Source organism: Pygoscelis adeliae, unplaced genomic scaffold, assembly GCF_000699105.1.
Source record: "Pygoscelis adeliae isolate BGI_AS28 unplaced genomic scaffold, ASM69910v1 Scaffold446, whole genome shotgun sequence".
NCBI classification, from domain to species: Eukaryota; Metazoa; Chordata; class Aves; order Sphenisciformes; family Spheniscidae; genus Pygoscelis; species Pygoscelis adeliae.
This window is the reverse complement of record NW_008824992.1, coordinates 182,761-197,357: the sequence shown is the minus strand read 5'-3', so window position 1 is coordinate 197,357 and position 14,597 is coordinate 182,761.

Sequence of the window (14,597 nt, the reverse complement as noted above, 5' to 3'; positions counted from 1 at the left end):
ACAGCTGGTTTTGTACTAGCAATTTACAACTGTATTTACTATGAACTAGTGCCTAGCAACATCTAGGCAGTGTTTTTGATGCTACAGACTACTGTGTCACAGTGTATACTGTCTAGTTGATTTTTTTTAGGTGAGCAGTGTCTGTTTAATATACCATGAAGTGTCTGAGTTTCTGTGAGTCTTGCCCTGGCTGGAAGTGAATTGTTATATTTGGTAATAGATATTTGAGCTGTTGTGGATGCTGAGTCTGAAAAGGTTCTGATGGTGAAAGAGCAGAGGGGAGGTTCTTTTTGGCTGAAAGGTTTGGACAATTAAAAGTTTTTATGGTGAATGTGGCTTTTTCTCCGTAAATACAGATTTCCCATTGAGTGGAGCATTAAAAACCAACCCCTGGTGAATTCTGGATGATTCTTTTTGACAAGTGGGGACGTTTCCCAGGGAAGTTGCCAATATAAACATCTTGTGTATGTGCTACCTTGGGCTCCTCCCGCTGCCCCACCTCTTTGAAACAACTTAGTTGGGACTGGCTTTGTCAGCCACTGTTGCCCAGGCTGCTGGAGTTGAGCTGGTGGTGCTATTGTTTGGGAATTACTGCCTAAAATTAGAATCTCTTTAGCCGGCAAGACCTCCGTGTGGCAGGGAACATTATCTGCAGTTTGTCTTCCTGCTTCCATCTACTGGGAGGGGGAAACGGATGCAGCACAGCTGAACATATTTCAGAGAGCTGGAGAAAGCAAATGACCAGGTACGAATTTTTGCTCAAACTGTACCTGTTTGGAATAATTTCAGTTCAGCTTGATTGTTTTTGAAGAATATTTGTGGGTTTGTGAATGTTTTGTAAGCTTGTAAGGTTTTCACAGCAATGCAATTCCTGTGAAATAGTTTAACTGATGCTAGTTGTGACGGGTTGATGAAAACCACAGGTGCTTTCAGAGGTGGGTTTTGGAAGGCCTAATGTTAGAGAACCTGGTCCCAAATACTTAGTTATCTAGTTTAAAAGCACATAGGCTTTGTTTATTTCTTTTTAAAACCCCAACACTTATAAGTAATTGTATTTGTGTTACGAGTAGAGATGTAGTTTATTAAGATCAGGACTAGCAAGATGAGTAGTATTGTGTTAATGATTGCAAGTTGGTGCAAAGTGTGCTTGGAAGCTGTTGCTGTTAGTGGGGATTTCACATTGTGAGTATTGGACCTTGTCTATGTGGAGGGGAGGGAGAAAGTTGTATATGAGATGACAAAAAGTTTCTTCAGTAATTAAACAATTTTTTTGTTTGACACCATTTCAACTACCTGCTTAATTTGTGAGGTTTAATTAAGATATAGTCAGCTTGTGCTGATATGGACATAAAATCAATGCCTATTTTGCCTGAGGAAAAGGCTCTTTTTCCTTTTGGAATCTGGCTATGTCTTTTTCTTTTTTCTTTTTTTAAAGAAAAGATCATTAGCAATTCAGAGAGCAGAAGCAAATAGCCATTTTTAAAATTCATGTCCTCAAATGTTAATTTGATGCTTTGAGGCATAAATGACCTTTCTAACCAGCCCAAACTTGTCAAAGGAACGATAGAAACAAGCTGCTTTGTTCTAATACAACAGGCTGCTTTTCAGGGAGAATTTCAAAACAATTCTGCCTCCCTCTTCTCAACAACATTAAATTAAACTTTGGCCTGTGCTACATTTGAATTTAGATGTGTATGCATCATTGGAGATACGGTGATGGAATCTAGACAACCTGTGCAAATTGAACCATAGACTTCAGCTCCTGAAGCCCAGGGCAAGTGAATAATGCATTCATCCATAGCTACCCCAGCTGGTATTAGTTAGCACTGGAAAAGCAGTTAGGTGTGGGTCAGAAGCTGAGGGGAGGATTAAAAGGGGATTTCTGCTTGTCACAAAACTGAAGAACGGGGCAGGGGGGAAGCGGGGAGGAGAGAAATAAAACCACCACTTCTTGAAACCTTTCACTGAAGTGCTTAGATTGACCTCCAAGGTGTATACAGCAGATTTAAAAACTAAATATAAATCTTCTAGCTCCTAGGGATTTCATTGAGACTGTATATGCTGTACAAACAGGAAAAACACTAAGTGCATCAGTGCCAACTCTCTGTCATTATCAGATTTACCAGATAAAAGAAACACATAAAAGGTCAGGGAGGAAGATATAAGGCAACATCAAAAATGAGTATGTCTTTATAAAAGGTAATGCATTCTTTTTTTTCCTACCTCTTTCCAAAAAGAAGTTAAACTAAATTTGGTACTTGAATACCATTCTTGCCTGCCAGCTGTGCTCGTAGCATCTGAAATTAATCTCTTGTAAGACTGACATGTTTCTGAAGCAAGCACCACAGTAGTAAATTTTTTCTATGAGATAAGTAGAATTAGAGTAGTAATCTAGTGTTGCAGTTCTTGTATCTTGTCTATTTTTCTTATGTTTTTTGTCTTTGCTTACTCGATCTGCATCCAAAAAAGGAATATCTAATGCTTGAATTTGTTCAAACTTTAGAAATTGAAAGATGTCCTTTAATTGTTTGCTATTTTTCCCATTATTTACCTGTTCAGGGATTTGCCTGGCATGTTCTGCTGTATAACCCATATTGGCTTTGTTTATCCAAAGCACAATCCTGCCATAAGTTTCCCAGCTAGCTGGGAGGAGGCAGCACTGGTCACTTTCAAATGTGCAGCAGCTGAGCTGTATCATAAAATCTCAGGATCATGTTATTACTGTTCATTAATATTTGGTTACTTGAATCTTTTATGATAGAGCTTATTTTATCTTCGGGATGAAAAACGCAGTATGTTATGAAAATACGAGGAAAGCTGATGTGTCTCCTTCAGCTTTGCTTTTTAGGTTATCTTCTTAAAGCTGTTTTGTATAAAATGGGAAGAAGAGAAAATACCTACCTTCTTGGTTTCTCTCTTTGGCCAAGTAGATGGTTCATATATAACTCCTAATAGTAACTTTTCTGACACTTCAGGATCCTTTCATGAAGGTTTTTTACTTTGATAGACTCCCTGGTTTCCATGTGTATTGCATGATTTTTCTCACATAATGTGTGGCGTTGGGTTTTTTGATTGCTTATGGATCAAATGTATATACATTTTGTTTTTTAAAATTTTCTTTTTGTTTTGATCCCTAGCAAGAGGAAGCTGGTCTTATGGCCTGAAATTTGTATAAAGCACTCAAGTCAGCTCAGGCTAAAACTTGGCCAGGTGCTGTACCTGTGTCAGTCACGGTGGACCAGAACATATCACTTCTTACAGAGACTGGGATTATCTGACGCCAGAGAGAGGAGAAACAAAAGTAAAAGCTGAATTATTGCTTTTAAGAATAGTGAATTCTTTCTAAAACATCAACACATGAACAAACTGTAGGACACAAAATTCTGCTCTCTGGGTGAGAACAGAAACACGCTTCTTTTCTACTATAGTGTCTGCAAAATCAGCCTGCAGAGCCGTTCTGGACCGTAAAAGCACTTGATCAGTCTGCAGTCTTCATTCACATCTAGGAACAAGCTGTGACTGCCACGAGGAATGCATATGCATGTGAAGCGTTGCTGGTGGAAAGCTTGGGCCAACAGCACATAGCTCAACACATTGACATAAGTACGAACAATGCTTGTTAATTATCCCATAGCTTATTAAGTTTGCCGTTGATTCTGGTGGTTGATCCAAATTGCTGTCAGACTGTATTTTCTTGCATACACACACATGCTTTTGCTTTAAATTGGTACATATTCTAGTTGTACATATTTTAAGCAACAGCTAGATTCTTTTATATTTGGTTATTTGACACAAGTAAGTATCTGGATGGAGCTTTAGGTGAGGTTTTAAGCACAGCGGAACTTTAAAAAAAACCTCTTCTGTAATTACACTATCACTGGCTTTTATCCAGCCAAGGTTTATCTACTCTCTGAGGCTGCAGCCTTTTTTAAAGATTGGAATTCCTCTATATGCCGTACACCTATAAGATATCCGCACAGTAAGCTGCTGAAAATGCTTCTTCATCTGTTTGGCCTTGAGTGTGTTTTGTGCTGCCATGACAACTTGGTCACAAAGAGCTTTGGGTTTGTGGTTTCCAGGCCTGATTAGTACAATGTACTGTAATTAGGAATAGGAAGAACCCCCACAGGCTCTTTTCCAATTTAAATATTCCCACTGCTCCCAAGACTTCCCCAGCTTTCATTGTGCATTGTTTCAGATTAGTCATAATTGAAATATTTATTTTGTTTAGTGCTGCCCAGACACTGGGAAGAGTCCCTGGAATTTATCAGAACTTTCAGTCTCTGAACAGCTTGGGTTTGGGGTCTCTTTGAGAGGGTTCTATGATTTGATATGCACCCTAAGAACAATCTGAGGTACTAGTATAACAGCATTTTCACATCGTACTTTTATAGCACCAGTGCTTATCCAGAAGAGAATTATAGATAATACAAACAAGACTACTTATTTTGCGCTTGACACATTCTTCAGTTGCTGTTACTTCTTTCCTGTGCCAGTGTAGATGGGAAATGAGTTGAACATTAAAGCACTGAAATGGGAAAGAAAGCAAAAAACAAAGCTACATGTGTTTAATTTTTCTAGGTACAATGGTAACTGGTCTGACAAAATAGTCTTAGAGTTTTCAATTTTTTTTAATGTGAATTGTAACTTAAACAAATGGCATGACTTTAAATTTTTTTACTACAGCTGCTGTAGAAATGTGTGCACAGCTACTGTTTTGGTAAACAAAGCCTAGTAGCCAGATGGCAGTAATATTTAAAAAGTTGAGCGATATGGTTTGGGAAGCGTCCAACTGGAATATGCTGTGCTTTGCCTAGGTACCTTAGATTACACAGTGGAAGACTTTAAATGTGTTATCACTGCAGTGTCTTGAAAGAACAAATACACTATTATGTAGAATACAAATAATGCTTATTAAACTTGCAGTTGATTTTTTTCTGATAGATCATCCAAATTGCTGTCAGACTGTATTTACTTACACATAAACAGATGTGCTCATGCTCAGAATCGGGATAACTATTCCAAGCCTAGTTATGCATATTTAAAACAACTGTTAAATACTGTGTTTCAAATAATTTCTGGTTTCATGAAGGCTTAATTTTTCTAATAGGTCCTTTCCTCACCCTTACTCCATTCCATCCTCCTACTTGAAAGGTTCAAACTTGGTACATTTGGCTAGCTGCTGTATGACTGGAGAACTGCTGTTGAAGGAAGAAGGAAAATAGTTTTCTTGCAGGGTATGGATGCCCAGAGTACTTTGGTGGTCTTTCTATATTTTTAACCTTGTTTACCATGGTGCGTTAAAACAGTCAGCTTAGTGGCTTTGCCTAGTTTCTAAAAGTAAGCTATAGACTAGACTGGAAGATTCTTAGCATCAACTTAGCCACCGTCAAATTTATTGGGAGATAATGGATCGGATCCAGCTCGTGGTGACAAAGTTATGGGAAAATATGATCCTCGAGCTATTAAGCAGCACTTTTCTAAGACATGAAGTAAGTATCCTCAATAAATGGTGGCAGACTTCTTTCTTTATTAAAAATTGGGGAGGCCTTCCTGCAAGGTTGCCTGCCTCTTCCCCTCTCCCCTGGCTTTTGATGTAGGAAAGGTGCATTTTGAAACCGTTGAAGCAAACAAGCCGGACACCCCCTCCATCCTGTCTAGACTACCTGTTTCTCATGCACTGCTCTTCCTTGGAGCAGACGTTACATGTTGTGCTGCTTGCTCCTCCGTGAGCAGCAGCATGGGCTCTTTTCCTCCCTTCGTATGGAGTTCTCTGCTGGTGTTAGACATCCTTTTCATCTGAGGGGGTCAGTTTACCCTGCAAGCTTTTTACATACAAACTGTTGCTTTTCAGAGTGCTGCAAATAGGAAGCAGTTTTTGGCAACTGCATGCTGACTCTCCTCTGGGGCTGGGAGAGGCCAGGTGTTGTGCAGGCACTCCTACAGGATAGCCATCAGTCTTGCTGTGGCTTAGCCCACTCTGCCATCGTGCCGTGCCTTCACTGCCTTTCCTCAACATGGCCCTGTGCAATCCATAATAAAGGGACAAATGGATCCCCCCCACACACCAGTGCAGATGATTTTTGTGGATCATGAATACAAATAATACTCTAGTGCTGCAAACATTAGCAAACTGCCCCTGGTGTGTTGGAAGCTTTTTCTCTGCCCTTTGAAATGGTCGTGGAGTGGGGTCAATGTGTGCAGCATCCAAGTACTGGAGTAAGCAGCTTCCTTATAGCAGGGCCCTTGGAGTCCTGGGGAAAACAAAGCAAAACAAACTTCATTAGGTCATTGGAGGCACAGGTACTTAGTGAGATTATGGTCGTTTTCTGTCTCTTCGTTACCCTTAAAGAACAGTTAAGAAGGGAAGTTTCCTCTCCTTTCAGGAAAGGGGTTTTCTTACTGGAGAACTCCAGGCCAGGAGCACTGAATCCAAACAAATGTTACTCTCTTTTTATTAAGGCTTTTTTTCTTGCTGAACAGGTAATTAAGCAATAAAAAAAATAAAGTTAAGTAGTTTGTTTTCAGTCAGTATTAACTCTGAAAGAATAACTACAAGTAGTATTTGTTTTGGGCTGGTCAGATTGTAGAACATCTTTAAAATAACTATTCATTCTCTTACTAAGCCACCATTTCATTACAGCAATAGATCCTACAAATGTCTTCAGAAACACTTTGTTTGATTATAAAAATGAGTTCATGTAAAAACTCTCTGTCCAAATGTGGTAAACAATAAGGTTGCAGGGACAGCTAGATGAAAAACAAAATCCCTGAAACTCACCTGAAATTGGAAGAGCCACAAGCATTATTTCTGTGTTTGTTTGGAAGATGGACTGAAGAGAAAATACAAGGGTTACCTCTCAATATCCTGGACAATTTATTTTTTTTCTGTTTAGCTTTTTCCAGAAATGAAGTATTATCTTGCTTTAAAAGGTGGTTTCTTCAGCTGTCTTTTGTTTTTCATGGTCTAGAAGGTTTGGAATTTGCATTGCCCTCTCATGCAAAAAGCAAACATCACCTTTCAAAACAAAATGTGTGGACTGTGACATATTTTCTTTTTAAAAGTAAGTTCTGTTTTTTTCTGACCAGGTTTATCTCTGGCAGGAATATTTTAAAAGCATATTAAATTTGCAAAACCAGAATATAACAGTTCCATTTTCTACTTCATGAATTTTATGTAGATGAATAAAAAATAAAAATATATTAGACTTTTTTAGAAGACTCTCGGTTCTGCTTCATGGTTTTGGTATTCAGATTGTTTCTCTTCATGTGGACTACAAGGGGGTTGTCTTTGTTAAATATGCCTATGGAAGAAATAGATTTTTTTCTGTTGTTGTTTGTTCTGAATCTGGCATTATTCATTTGAGAAATGACTCTGCCCTCATATGCTTCATAGATGTCAACAGTTGTGATGGTCCTTCCTCACTGATAGGGTCACCATTGCCTCATCTTGAGAGGTATTGATATGTTGTTTGAACAGCTTACTGCTTTAAAGAGAGACACTTCTTATATTCCTGTAGCAGCACAAAAAAAGATTAAAATATTCTTCTTGCTGCTTTATAGAGTGTCTTAAGCAGATCCCAACCAGAGAAGATTAACTGACAGTTTTCCTGTTGTTCTGATTGCACACAAACTTTGTGTGCGTGTGCATATGTGTGAAAGGGGTGGGAGGGGGGGATGTTGGTCTTTCCTTCCGCAGTTCCTCCCTGGTACAGTCTTCTCAGCATCTGCAGTCCATGCTCTGATCAGCGATGCACAGCAGGCAGCCACCTACTTCAACCTGCTGATTTCTCGAAGCTGTCAGGCAATGCAGTGATGCTCTGCTTTACAAAATTCTGAGGGCAGTGTTTGGGTTGCACATCAGAGCAGCCTACATGTGTGTGTTGGGTGAGCAGAAAGGCCCAGTCCACTGGAGTCCTTTGGTCCTCAGCAATGAGGATTGTCTACTGTGTAAATAAAGAAAGGAGGGATAGGAAGACCTTGGGCATCCTTTCATATCCAAACAATGGGCTATTTGACTATGTCAAATACGCTACATGCTCGTAGCAGGTAAGAGAAGACTAGATTGAGGCTCTGTCTGGCCAACAGGGGCTGTCTCTGCCACTTCTTTCTCATCTGTAGCTCTATTTGTAGCTTGGAACAAGGAGAACAGACCAGTTGGGGTTTTGTTCCTAACATCCTGTGGGGGTACTTCAGTGTTGTCATAGCCCCCAAATCTTCCTAACATCAAAATGATCTGAAAACTAATTCTAGAGCAAATGTCTGCCTGCGTAATCCTGAGCGTCTAGTTGAGATAAAGCTTGTTTTAGCCAAGTATACTGGAATTTCCTCTGCCTTGCATTACATTCGCCCTCCGACAGAGAGCAGATTATCACTTGCTCCAAAGCAGGTTTAAAGTAGTGTTTCCCAGAGGGCATCACTTCAGTAATGCAGAGTACATTCTTTACCTTTACTTGGGCTGCTTTGGAAATATGTAATTCAAGTCAAAATCTGAGCTGAGAACCGTACATGCTAGTGCTCACTGCCTTCTAGACTAGATGGCCAATCATTTTGTCATCTGAAATAACCATGTTCATAATCAGTTTTCCCCGAGTTAAGTGTGGGGAGGATTGGTGACACTGTCCTGAAGACATTTGGCATAGGAACATACTGAAGTCTTTCTTGAAGGACATCACACATCTTATGTGTGCAGGTCCAACGCTTGACTCCAAAACCCTTGTTTTTCTAGTTTAAAACTTCAGTTTCTTTCCTCTGAGGTAGTTTGCTGTTGTGAACAAAATGATTAATAGCTGTATGTAATAGAGCTTAATATTACTGCTTCGAGTGTCCTCTAGTAGAAAGAATAAAATCTGTTGCAAAGGCCACTGCTCTAATACAAGCATTCACATTTCCTGTGGCAAGAGCAGCCTGGAGCAGGTTTCCCACCAGTCGTCGCGGTATGATTCCCTTTCCACTTCCCTTCGTATCAAAACAATGTAAAACTACAGACTGGGGAGTGAGACCCAGGAAACAAACAATTATATTAGTAGTTGCAGGCCAGAAGCTTGTCATGTTTGGTTATCTCGCCCTGAGTCCTGAGTTTTTTTGGTCTAGCATAATCTGAGCTGCTCATCTGGGGCTCTGTGGCAAAGAACACCAGGGAGAAGGCCTAATAAGGAGTACAATGTTTTTCAAAGGGAATAATGCTACTTAAGAGTACATAATAATCTGAACAAACAGACAATGAACAGCATATAATTCTGCACATTATGCAGTGGCATTAAATATACATATTAGTAAGGTAGCAGACGCTGTGGTTGTGAAATTGCCCTGTAAAGTAGCAGTCTTTAGCAGCAGGGTGCTGCTCTATGTGAGACTCCTTCACATGTAATGAATAGCTAATTTCAGCTCTATAGTCCATGAGAGACCGGAGGGTATCATGGAGGGGTAGAGCATTCCAGCAACCAAAACCAGCAGGATGTGCTGAGATGTGCTTTTAATGGAGCAACATTTCTGAGCTCTTGGGGGAAAATTCATAAAGAGGAATGCTCATCTGTTACTTTGTATTCAAACTGAGGAATTACTGCTGCAAACGGACAAGCAGGCATGTGAAGTGCAGGTTGCAGGGATGAGATGGTGACAGGTGTCGGTGCTTCTTCCGAGGTGGTGGATGTCTCGGTTTTTTACTTTTTTTTTATGCAGCCAACAGATTAAATAAAAGCAAGCAAAAGCATATATGAGAATTGGCACTGAAAAGATGAGCAATGTCTTCCTTCTTTCAGAGCATGTGAGGATGCTTGTTGATCCAATTGATAGGTCACATTGGAAGATTCAGCTAGCAACTGAATCTGGCACTCACATATCTCATGGGCATTGTCTTGTGAGAGGTGAGAACTAGGAGTTTTCTTGCTGAGAAACAGTTTTCTTACTGAGTAAGCAGGGGCCAACAAGCTTTGTGTATTTCAGGTTCATTACTGATATTATTCTGTGTTTGTAAAGTATTTTGAAAATAGTTGGTCTGATGTTCAAATGTTTATGTAGGAAAGTGACCCCATTTAACCTTAAAATGTCATCGTTGCTTGTTAGGACCAAGCTAGGTCTGTGAATCTGAACTTCTAAGACTTGCTTAGAGAATTTAAGAAGGGCAGGAGGTATCATATGGACGTCTGTCACACTCTCATCCAGAGATTCAGACTGCAGAGAGGAAAGGCAGATTTCTAAGGAAACGGCTGATAACGTTTGCAGCTCCTGATATCTGTCTCACTCCTTATCAGAGGAGGAAGCCTCCTGTTTGACTAAGTAAACAGGAAAAACCAGATGTAGGGAATAGTAATCCTTGCTACATAGTCTAATCTACCATGGTATAGTGAATGATCTATATAAACCATTTCTCAATAGATAAAAATAACCTAAATCATAGTTAACCTTCTGGAAGCACGATGCTAGTTAAACAGTTCTTTTCCTTCCCATCTGACTGAAGAGGGTATGGATGGATTTTTTTGGGGTGTCATTTTAATTTTAAAAAGTGGACAACTTTGGCATAGTACCTAGCTGCTTCCTTCAAATTGCTCTGAGAGAGAGCAGGGTAGGTTTGCAGAAATGGATGGGGATGTTGTTGCAGGGGAAAAGACTGAAAGCATTCTTTCTAGATACTTTAAATTTCTTTTGAACTATTTAAAGTATAAAGAAAATAAATCAATAGTCTTCTATGTAAGGGGTCTGACTTGGAAGTATTTCAGTTTATTTTGATGAGACCTGGCATATTGACAGTGTTAAAAGTTAAAGGCCCAGTTTTCAGTTTATGGTTCTTCATCATTGTAACAGAGGCTAGACAGAGAATTTAACTCTGTTTTTGTTTCTGCCTTTCTTATTGTGGTACAAAGAATTAGTTCAAATACTAGCAAGTCTCTTGATCTGAGTATCTTGGGCAACACTGAAACTAATTCATATATAATCTTGTCTCTGTCTTGCTGTTTAAGTGTACTGTGACAACACAACCTTAGGCAGGTGACAATGGTATGATGTAATAGTCCAGTATGTTGCTGAATTTAATCTAAGCGAGAAAACAATCTTTAACCATTAGTAATAATGTCAACGACTGATGTTATAGGCACAATTCCTCTTCAGCTTTTCTACCAGCAAAGGGCACGCTCTGTCTTTACCTGCATCTGTTTCAGAGTTCATATAAACATCTGTTTTTTCTTCAAGAATTTGGAATGGTCTTCTGGGATTTTTTTTGTCCCAATTATGTTTATGTAGATTATGATAAAAGTTAAGAGCATAGACAGAGAACCTTTTCCTATCACAAAAGGTAGACCTGTAGGCATGAGACCTGCATCAAAAGGTAGGTTTAATACCACTACAAGACCAATGTCTAGTTTGAGATAAGTAAAATTGACTAACAACTTGAGCCACAAAATTAGTCAGCAGTGTAGTTAACCTTGTGGGTTGGGTTTCATGTTGATCAGCAAGCCTAACCCTTGACTATTTTAGTAGGCAACCAAAGCTAACAAAATGAGGCATTAACCACACTTCCACAAGTACACCACCTACTAGCTTATCACAAATGCTAATAGTTGTAGTATAGATAGGTTATCAGAAGCTGAAGCCCAAAAATAAATGGCAAGAGAATGCAGGGATCTGGAAGGGAGAGAGTTACTTCATCGTTGCATGAAAGCAGCTTGTTGCTTGGCTCTCTGGTAGATTGAGAGACTTGCCATCCTTGAGGTTTTTGTCTTGTCTCCTTGGTTTTTCTGTCTCCCCGCAGTGCACTGTGAAAGTGAAATAAATGATGGTGGGTTTGTAATTGTTTCCTTTTCCTCTGTCAAAAGGTAGTTGTAAGGTGTTCCTTGGCTTGTCAGTGAAAGTTAGAAATGTTGTATGTTACCAGATGTGTTTTTTGTTGGGGTCCTCAGTCTAATAGCTTATGTACTATAAAATCTGGTCTGGAAGCCAAACCACAGCATGCTGACTTCCAGTAACTTGCTTAATAAATCTAAATGACAAATTAGATTGTGTTTAGCTGTATAATTTGTCCTCCTTCCTTAGATTGTTTGTTTTCTTCAATTTATCCTGGAAGTTTTGCTTCCTTGATTGCACAGTTCTGTCTTTTCCTTTTTCCCCCTGCCTTTCCAAACTTTTCACTATCTCTGTATGTGGTGTTGTCTGGAAAGTTTTGATTTTGTGGGTATGAAGCATGAATTTAAAAAGAGAAAAATCTCATGTTATTGTTCAACCCTATGAATATTAATAGAGGCTTGGATAACATGTTATGTACTAACATACTATCTAGAATCTGATTAACAGTCAGAATAACAGCAGCTTGTTAAACTTCTGTGTGCCACAGGTTAGAGATAAATATTCCTAAGAATTTCTTGGCTCTGGCAAGGAAGAATGGTATGCCTTGCTCATTCAAGGAGAATTAGTGTGTGGCTTTAGAGGAAAGGGTGGGCTCCTAAATCACCTCTTTAAGAAAATTGTGTATTAATCTTACCTGTATTGTTTGAGGAGCAGTCGTGTGCTCTGAATGTGCTAGCATTGGCTTAGTCAGTAGAATAACTTAAATCAGGCTCCCCCACCCGCACACACCTACCCTTACTTATTCCAAGTGCTTGCTGTTCATGCAGCTCCCAGAAATCAGAGATGCCAAGAAATTAGGGCCTGGGAACATACATATCTGTTACTTCAAACAAAAAAATTATTTGTATTCTGTAAATATAAAAAGATATGTGAGCAACTTACACTCAAAATTGTTTGTGCCTTTGGAAATCCATTTTTCTTACGTGAAGCCTGTATTCATTCTGCATTCCATGTCTGGAAAGAGGTGGTGCACGTCTATATGGAGGAGTACTAGTATGGCAAGTCTTATCAGCCAGTTTTGACAATGGGGTGCACTAGCCATGACTACTGTATACTGATTTGATTTCATTGAGTAATAATTGGAACAGCGAGAAGTGAATTAGGATCTAGCCTATCAACAGAATGGAAAAACTGTGAACCACAAGAAACTGATTTCATACAGTATGTCCACTTGTTCTGTGGGTTTAGGCTGTGTGTCAGTGTTATCAAGGATATTCTGATATATGTGACCTTTGCATGACCTTTTTTTAACACTTATTGTTATTACAATAATTCCTTGAGATTCCAGTCTGTGTTTTGAGGTCCACTGCAGTTGAGCCTGGACAGCTAGAAAAAAGATGCTTCCCCTGATGTTGGCTTCAACCATTGAAGGGTGACTCACTTGGGATGTTGGTGGTTTTTTAGACTTTCATCTTGGAACTCTTTCAACACTATGGTTTTAGTGGCTTTTTCTCTGCTGCTTTGTCAGGAAATACTACATAGTACTCCGTTATTTTTGCTGGAATCCCTTGTAATGCTCTGGTGACCAGAGGAAGTTGCTGAAAACATTTATCTTGTAAAATTTACTGTCCAAAATGAACTGAGCCCCTCCCAAAGTCCTGCGTAGTGACTTGTTTCTACACTTAAAAAGCTCTTCTCTTTTTACTTCCACTTTAATTATGAATAAAACAGTAGTTCAGTGAACATCCTGACTCTTGCAGTAATGCACAAACATTTTGTTAAAAAATCAAAGCAATAAAAACATTTTGTAAAGGCTAAGAATTAAGTCTTTGTGAATATTCAGTATACAAGTGGAAGAATAGAATCATGGCCATAAAGCAGGGGTCTCCCTTACTTTCTGGGAGTTCTAATGCCATTTTTCATTTTGCACAAGTGTAGCGTTGATGTATTCCTTTTTTCTCTCCCCTTTTTAAACAAAAGAAAATTATTTATTCCACAACTAGTAATGGAGATGGGAGTGGCAGTTTCCTCTTTTAGGCCAAGTATAACATTGCCTGATGGAAGGTCAGTTTAGTTTCAAAATTACATTGGCTTGCACTTTTGCATAGCTTAAACTTGAACTGTTTGAGTGCAGTCTTAAATTACTCAACCAGCTAAATGTTTTGTGTTGTTGGAATGACCTAAATATGTTTTGCTGCAGGATGCCTGTGTTTCAGACATCCTGTGCTGGGTTTTCCCAAACTAAGTATGGCTGTAGAAATCCAGACATACTCTTTTCAGGAAGTAGTCATTTTCTAATCTTTTTAAAATCTCTTCCCAAGTTTATATCAGTGATTTGCTGTTGTCTTCCTTTTCAGGATTTTATCCACTTCCCATTAAAAAATACAGTGGGAGTTTGATCAAGCCGTTATCAAGAGGATGAGAAAGCAGTTTTTCCTGATGATAAAGCAGTGTTATGAGTCAAGCAGGATGTAATTTTTAAAGGTTTTTCCTTCTTGCTTTCACCCATCTTCTGATGAAACTCTGTGCTGTTCTGTGGCCTATGTTAATTGAATTCAGTTTTTCTTTGAAAAGCCATGTAGACAACTGCTGCTAATCATGCTTTATTTGTAAAACCCGAGCATTGTTGGATCCTTACAGAGGTACTGTACAAATTGAGTTGAAGATGAACCCTAACTTAAAGACGATAAAGTGAAGCTGATACAGCCTCAGTGACATAAGCAAAGGATATGTGGTAGCAACAATAAAGAGCGTGAAAAGAGCAGAGATGTGGTTGGACTGGTGGACGGAAATTTTGAAACAAAAAAAAATTTGGTTAG